General features: G+C 36.3%; 1 protein-coding gene across 1 annotated transcript in view; it reads right to left on the bottom strand.

Moving 5' to 3' along the window:
- Window positions 1–7,901, bottom strand: part of LOC139123539 (tripartite motif-containing protein 2-like) — a 160,667-nt gene that overhangs the window by 129,136 nt on the left and 23,630 nt on the right. The window lies entirely within an intron of this gene.

The raw sequence follows: 7,901 nt of genomic DNA, 5'->3' as shown, positions 1-7,901 counted from the left end.
TGTTTCTGATTGGCCAATCTTCATAACCTTCACGTGAACAAATTGAATATTAATAAGTGCCAGGGAAATTTCCAGTTCGACCTGGACCGTACCATTACTTTGCAGGGTAGCTTTGCTACAAGTATGAGGAGTGGATCGACGACTTGCTCAAAGAAAAAGGAAAATAAAAATGGGAAATTTGAAATTCAGTAAGCTTCAATTTACAATTCTGATATGTCTTTCATATTACAAATGCTAATTTGTCATCTTAAGCTTTTTTAAACGAGGAAAACTGTATGGAAGTAAAACTAACGCGAAACTGCTGTGCCCCCATTACTAACTTAGACCATTCTTTTCACGTCACTGTTCTCGGGGAAACCCTCCAACCAACAAAATCTAACACTGCGTATCATGGAGCTGAAACTTTGGTAAAACTTTACCGATGCGGTTGAAGGGTCGTTTTCTTTCATTGACGTAAACACTGGTGACGGAATCCATGAAGGACGCTGTCATCAAACGGCGGAAATGGCATCAAAATAAACACGCTAATGAGTTCATCTAGAGGGTCAATCCAAAATAATACGTTCCAAAAAGACAAACTACAAAAGCGCATCTCGTTACTGGTATTATTTCTATTCCGTTTCTACTCTTTCGCTGAGCCTACTGACGTAAATTTCCTAATGACGCTTTTCCCTGTATAATTTCTATCATGAAAAATTAAATTCATGAGACGTGCACATTGAATGACTTACACCGTTCTAAAGCGTGTTTTAACAGTTTTGGTGGAACTACAAAAATAACTTGATTTTTTATCGTTAAACTCTGTGGCGCAAATTATTGGTTTGGTTTTGTTTGTATTTATTTTGTATTTTGTCTGCTTTGTTTTGTGGAGTTTGTCTTACTTGCAATCGTCTGGAATATTTTGTTCAGTTGGAAAACGTTTATCAAGCTCTTAAAAATGGCGCCAAAAGAAAGTGAATCGCATTCCCCTTAGGTCAAAAAAAAAAAAAAAATTGTGCTGATAACGTGGTTTCAAAAATAGGGTAGGTAGGTCGGCAGGAATTTTTTTCCCAAAATATTTTTATTTTAAATATGCATTTTTCAGGGATTCTAACACTGGCCACATTTCTTAAAATGTATCTTACATATAAAAGGAAAATAAAACAACACAAAGACGTCCTCGTTCAAGCAAAAATCAAATGCCAAGTAACGAACACGTGATTTTACGGTTGTTTTCTTCTTCTTTTTTTCACTTCTATGTTTACGTAGCTCTAAAAAGTTTAGGGTCGGCAGTAAAAAATAGGGTAGGTCGGGTTATCGGATTAGCACGATTTTATTTTTGGTTTGGCCTTATCGTTCCTATCTTAAGGTGCAATTCGTACAAGTAATAAATAAACGGAAAAAGTAAAGATGTATCCTTAAAATAATGTTGGCTTAACATCAAAGGTCTTACCAAGATAGTGACAGTGTTTAGCAAACTGTGATTTCCAACAACTTGCCCATTCTGTTTGCTAGTTTGGTATTTTGCTTATTACACAGCCATAGACGGAATTCATTTTGTCGTCTGTATTTTCGTCCGTTTTATTTATTAAACATATGATAAAAAAGTCAACGTCGAATACGTCAACTTGAAGGTTAACGGTACAATTTTTAATTTTTGCTCCAGTGATCCAGAACGGTTAAATTGCTATATGTATTTGTCAAGCATAAATCGCCAGTTAAGCATGAAAAAATCGAAGTGTTCAAGAAGACAGTCGACAGATCGAGGTTTATTGTGTCTTTTTTAAAACGAACCAAAGGCAGCTTATGTATGAGTACAAATACCACATTCCTGGTCCAAATAGTTAGCCAGGACGTGTACGTTACAGCAAATTGTTGTCAATTTTTACATAAATGAAAATTGACCCCAGAGTTCAAACGAAAAAAGGTAATAACTTACATATCCTGTTATATAAAGTGTTATCCTGTGTTATATCATCACGATAAAAGAAAGTATTGTCTTTAATGTGTTATTTAACCGTGACCGAAATGAAATTCAGTTAAGCAACGAAATTAATGAGAGAGAGAGAGAGAGAGAGAGAGAGAGACTCGGAGAGAGAGAGAGAGAGAGAGAGAGAGAGAGAGAGAGAGAGAGAGAGAGAGAGAGAGAGAGAGAGAGTGACATTGTCTTCGCAAATATCGGTACAGAAGCACACAGTTTCATGAAATTCACAGAAAACTGACAGAAACTGGCTGGTTTAGAGGATAAACGATAAGACAAAGTGTTATTTTTTTCCTCTGGACGTTACTTTGCACACTGTCGTTTAGGGTAGCAAGCTTACGGAGCTCGAAAGTGAAATTATGAAACTTTTGCTCAAATTTAAACTTTCCTCGATGAAACTTTCTCTTTTTTGATTTTTATAAACTAGGACAGTGAAATTTTGTCCTTCTCCAAGAGCTTTAAAATGCGCACACAAAATAAAATTGTAAAAGTACGAGAGGCCGAATATCTGTCTCCGGAGCGCATTCCTTACCTTTATGGTATGCGCCTCGAAAGTGAAAAAGACTTGAATTTTTGCTTAAACTCTGCTAAATGAAACTTTAAATAATTTCTTTTACCAAACCAATAATAAAATCAGGGGTCACTGTGCAAATATTGGCACTAGAGAAACAAATTACCTGATATTGACCGACATTCAAAATTCAAAATGGCCGCCATCCCCGTGTTAACTCAATGGGGAAAATCAAAGTATTGAAAAACTCAGACAGTAATAATTTTTCTCAGTCCAAGAGTTTTAAAATGAACCCCCACAAATGGTAGACCAGAAAAGAATTGTAAACTTTTGAGAGTCTGAATACCTGCCCCAAAGGCGTATTCTCATTAAAGGTGTACATGCGGTGCCGCTTATCTCTCATTGGAAACGCACTCATGTGACCAGCAGAATTGTCGTCTGATACCGTAGTTGTCACCGTCAATCCCTGTGACTCATTCTTTTTGACACAAATTGTCGTCTGCGCCCTGCGATGTTAACCTGATAATAGATCACCCTTCTCTATTACAGAGCCAGTAGCTGTAACTTTTGGAGAATATTTTCTCTGTTTTTGTTTGTGGAACAAAAATACAAAATAAAATATTATCGAAAGTAGGCCTAATATCTTAATTGTTCCCTGAACCTGTCTGTACCCGTAGCTTCTAATTCGTGACTTTCGTCTATTCTATTTTGTGCTGAAAACGAACACTTTTGAATTTGTAGACTTGCATATAAAGTACATACGTAGAATGCGCACAATGCGCCTCTGAGTGAAAATCCGAAATTTTATTTTTCCACAAAGAGTTAACAGGAGTGGCGGCCATTTTGAACTTCAAGTGTCAGTAAATGTTGGATAATTTAATTTGTTTCTCTAGTTCCAAATTTTGTACACTGATTTTTATTCTTAATTTCAACAGGAGGTGGTTTAAAATTCCCTTACGGAAATTCTGAGCAAAAGTTTAAGGCTTTCAATTTCTAGGCGCGTACTATGTGTGTCTGTTTGTCATTCGTCTGTCAATGTTCCCCTATAGGTCGACTACAAAATAAACTAGGGCAGTAAACATTTTGGCGATCTGGAAAAGGTATGGAAATCAATCAAAAGCAAAAAACTGCCAGTTGAAGTGGATAAATCACATTTAATTCACGGAAAATCTCACAGTGTTAGTCGCATTGAGATTTTAATGTTTAATATTGCGTAAGCAAGCTGAATTGTTCAAATAGTGCGCACAGTCTCTTGTATATATTGAAATTACGCTCAATACAACACTGACTGTACTGGTAACATCTTTTATATACTACACAGTTTTGAAGAAAAGATACCCTTTCAGACTAGTAACTAAACGCACCGAGCTGAAATGAGGACAAGAAAACCTCTGAAGCTAGAAAGAACGCTGACAATGGATCTCGATTTCAATATTTGGCAGTTGATACTTTGAAAATGGAAAACATAACAATGTCGTCAAAAAACCGACGACAGACGTGACAGACAACTAATAGCAAGAACCATTAGACTACTGACAAGCAGACACTGATGACGTCGCTCAAAGATGAAGCAACTTGCATTAGAAGCAATTTCAACAAACACGTTTTTGACAGTCTTGCATTAATATCGATATGAAAACAATGTAAAGATTTTAGATTTTCACTCCCTATGTGACACTTGCACTTTTAATGCAGTCGTCAGAGACAAATTGTATTGTTTACATCTTCTTTAACAATGTTATATGATGTGTTATAGTCACAAGGTTGCCGCCTTGATTAATATGAAGAAAATTTTGTTTTTACAATTTGCGGTACTCCATGGAAACTAAAAACGATCGACGTATTTCTTGCCGTGGTACATCTATTTTTCAGAGTGTTTATTTATTCTATTCACACCTTGTTTTCCCATTTTCCCATTGAATTTGAAATCTATAGAAACAGTTTACTTTCTCATTTCATCAGGAATATGCCTCTTTGTGACGCATTCAACATGCTCTCTTACCTCTGCCTGTCGGCCTCTCTCTCTCTCTCTCCGGCTCTCTCTCCGGCTCTCTCTCTCTCTCTCTCTCTCTCTCTCTCTCTCTCTCTCTCTCTCTCTCTCTCTCTCTCTCTCTCTCTCTCTCTCTCTCTCTCTCTCTCACACACACACAGCAATGCCCTAGTAACATAGAAATTAGGTGCATCTATCTGTATGAAATATTCTGTTTTTAAAGAAAAAATTCTCAGAAATACTTCTTTCTTATTTTGTGAAAATTCTAGATTAATTGATTAATCAGGCCCTCGGGACAGACGTTTTCAGTCAAACAAAAAAGTCTTTTGCCCCTTTTTCTGAAACTTGTGCCTACGCAATCATGTCTAAACATACTCCATTGTGATGGGGAAAATTCACTTCCGAATGAAACATGAAAAAGAAATTAACTACAACACAAGTCATTTCAATATTGCGAATCAAAAGGGGCCTAACCCCAATGACGATTGACGTCACTAATGTATGCGTGACGCAATGGATGATTTGCATACGTTCGCGCAGTGAGGGTGAAAAAAAAAACGACATTGAAAAACTAATTGGATTTTTGGATTATCTGAAACAGACGACGATTAGCGGAAAATTGACAAGGAAGAGGTTATCACTCAGAAGTTAATAAAGCAGAGCCACGTTGCGTGTTTAGGAACTAAATTGAGGTCGACGGGGAATATATATTTTCAGTTGACGCTGGCGACGACACCTGGCCGCACCACACTCAACAATCTACGTTTTCATTCATGTTTTCCAATTCTCAAAGTAATCATATCGCATTTCTTATCATCATGAAGTAAATTTACTGTGTAGGGCTGTCCATGTACAACCTCTATCTATGTCAGATGAATTTATACTTTCAATCAATGTTCCTTTTATTGCGGTCAAACTACAAAATCTTGAAACTAACAATATTTATATCAAAACGTCTATAGTAGACGGTACAGATAAAGACAGCCCTCTTTTATGTATATAATATTCACAGCTAAGGGCGTTTGCATCAGGTGCTTTGTGAACTGTAGATAACACATATTAGCTCACGGTAAACAACAGATATTTGAACAACCTCGTTGTCTTTCCGTTCATTATTATGGCCATTTTTTATTATTTGAAAGTTAATCTACATGGCATTATGAAACGTATCGGATTGGTTTGACACAACCACAGACAGCATGACACAACATACGTTCGGTGAAGACAACGCAAAATAGGGGAGTGATGGAAGGATTTCTGGTATACCGCTATAATTGTAATGGCCAACGGTTGTATTAAAATGAACAACGGCTATGGCTTTTGGAAATATGTTCACTACTAGTTTTAATGTAATGTAAACAACAGTTTCTCTCAAACATTTATATATATTTTTAAATATTAGGTTTTTGTTAATTTAACGTTTTATGTACAGTATGCGATGTTATTGTTGACAAACAAATTCTAGTCTTGACTCAAAATCACTCATCAACAATAAGATTTGACGATTTACATATAAAGGTTTTGTCTTAAGAAAAAAATATACAGGTTTTGTGAACACTGACAAGGAGAAAAAAAGACATTTGCGAGTTTATTTTGAGAGTAAAGCAATCAAAAAACCGGAATGAATGAATGAACCAACTACAAAAATAACGGAAATACATAACAAATACTGTATACAGCTTTAACAAACCGTAAATCCCGGTGCAAAGTACGAGCTGGCTGTAATTGACTGATCTTATCGCGTTTCCAATGTTATTTATAGTTCATATCTGATCGTAATCATGGATTTCATCATTTCTTGAAAATTAGAATATGTCGAAAACAGCGACTTGAAATCAAACATCAGAGTCGTTATATCTAAACTGATAATATATACGTGATGTTCTTAATGTAAAATCAAGAGATGGGATTGTTGCCGTACGATTAGGTTTTTCCTTTCAGGGAATTTTTTTAAAGTTGTTCAAAATGTAAATTCCAAGCAACCTGATGTCTGTCTGTGTGTCTGTCTGTTTGTCTCCTTGTCTGTCTGTCTCTTGCATTACTCTACTGCCTCTGCGAGCTGCACAGCAACGCAATGTCTACGCTAATCTAAGGTAGATTGGTTTTAAAATCAGATAAAGTAGTTTTCCACGCTCTGCGACCACATTAAATCTTTAAAAGCCTTATTCATTTTCATAATGTAGTGTTTGCATTCTTCTCAGCGCGGAATGAGTCAAGTCTAATGATTTTATAGCTGTTCTCAGCTTTAAATATTGACTTTTCGAGTCGCGTTTCAGTTACCGTAATGGTAAATAAAGCTATTACAACATCAAATTTAGGCCAGTGGTGCAATTATGAAGGATTTATTATAATTTTTTAGGGTTTTCCAAAGAGCAGGTCTCGGAATTTTCCTCAGCGAAATCACCGAAGACATTTTCTGTTGTTTTACTCAATATTTAGGTGAGTGACCGTTCTGTCTTAGTCACGTGATGTTTGTAGACTGATTGAAAAGACCCGCATGTTCCATTCAGATTGCCAGTCAAGTCACATCTCACTTCAAAATGTTAAGGATGTATGCTGCTCGACAGAAAGACTTAAAATTTTGCTCAAACTTTCTTTACTGAAACATTCAACCATAGTCTTAGCAAATCAAGAATGCTAATCACGGGGTCACCATGCAAATTTCGGTAATAGAGAAAAAAATTAACTAATATTTACCGATATTTCAAACTCAAAATGGCCACCATCCTGTATTAATTCTATTGGGTTCAAATGTTCGTTTGTCACAAAACTACGACGGTTAAAACTTTACATACTCCAAGAGTTTTAATGTAACCCCCTCCCAGCGGTAGACCGGAAAAAGTATTGTAAAGATTTGAAAGTCCAAATATCTGTCCCCGTGGCACATTAAATGAGGTGTATCTGTGTACCTCGGTTGACGCCAAAATATCTTGACATTAAAATTTTCCCATTCATTCTTTGAATTTACTCATTAAAAATAGCTTTGCACTGCATGCATTACATTAGATATATTCCCTAATATTTTTCTTCGTTCAGCGAAGGAAAATACGAGTGACGTAATGACCGTGTCACCACGAGTCGAAGACGAGTGGTGACACGGTCATTACGTCACGAGTATTTTCCGAGCTGAACGAAGAAAAATATTAGGGAATAATATACTTATCACATGCACAAGCCAAGAATTCGTTATTTTTTTGCAAAATAAATAAGTTTTCCATGACGATTCCGCGTTTAAACTTTTGAACTACTTTAGGAATAATATCAGTACGCGGTGCACAAGTTGTCAATCATTTCCAGTCGTCCGTCGTGTGCGTTAGCGCTCACGTTCGTTCGTGTGTGGAGCAAATGACAGCTCTCGGTATACACGTAGGCTACCTTCCGCAAAGTTATACTCTATTTCAAAGATAGCATAGTCCTAGAAATTTATCACAGACGAAGAT

Source organism: Ptychodera flava (assembly GCF_041260155.1).
Source record: "Ptychodera flava strain L36383 chromosome 23 unlocalized genomic scaffold, AS_Pfla_20210202 Scaffold_23__1_contigs__length_28996876_pilon, whole genome shotgun sequence".
Taxonomy (NCBI): domain Eukaryota; kingdom Metazoa; phylum Hemichordata; class Enteropneusta; family Ptychoderidae; genus Ptychodera; species Ptychodera flava.
This window is presented reverse-complemented; position numbering and strand designations above follow the sequence as displayed.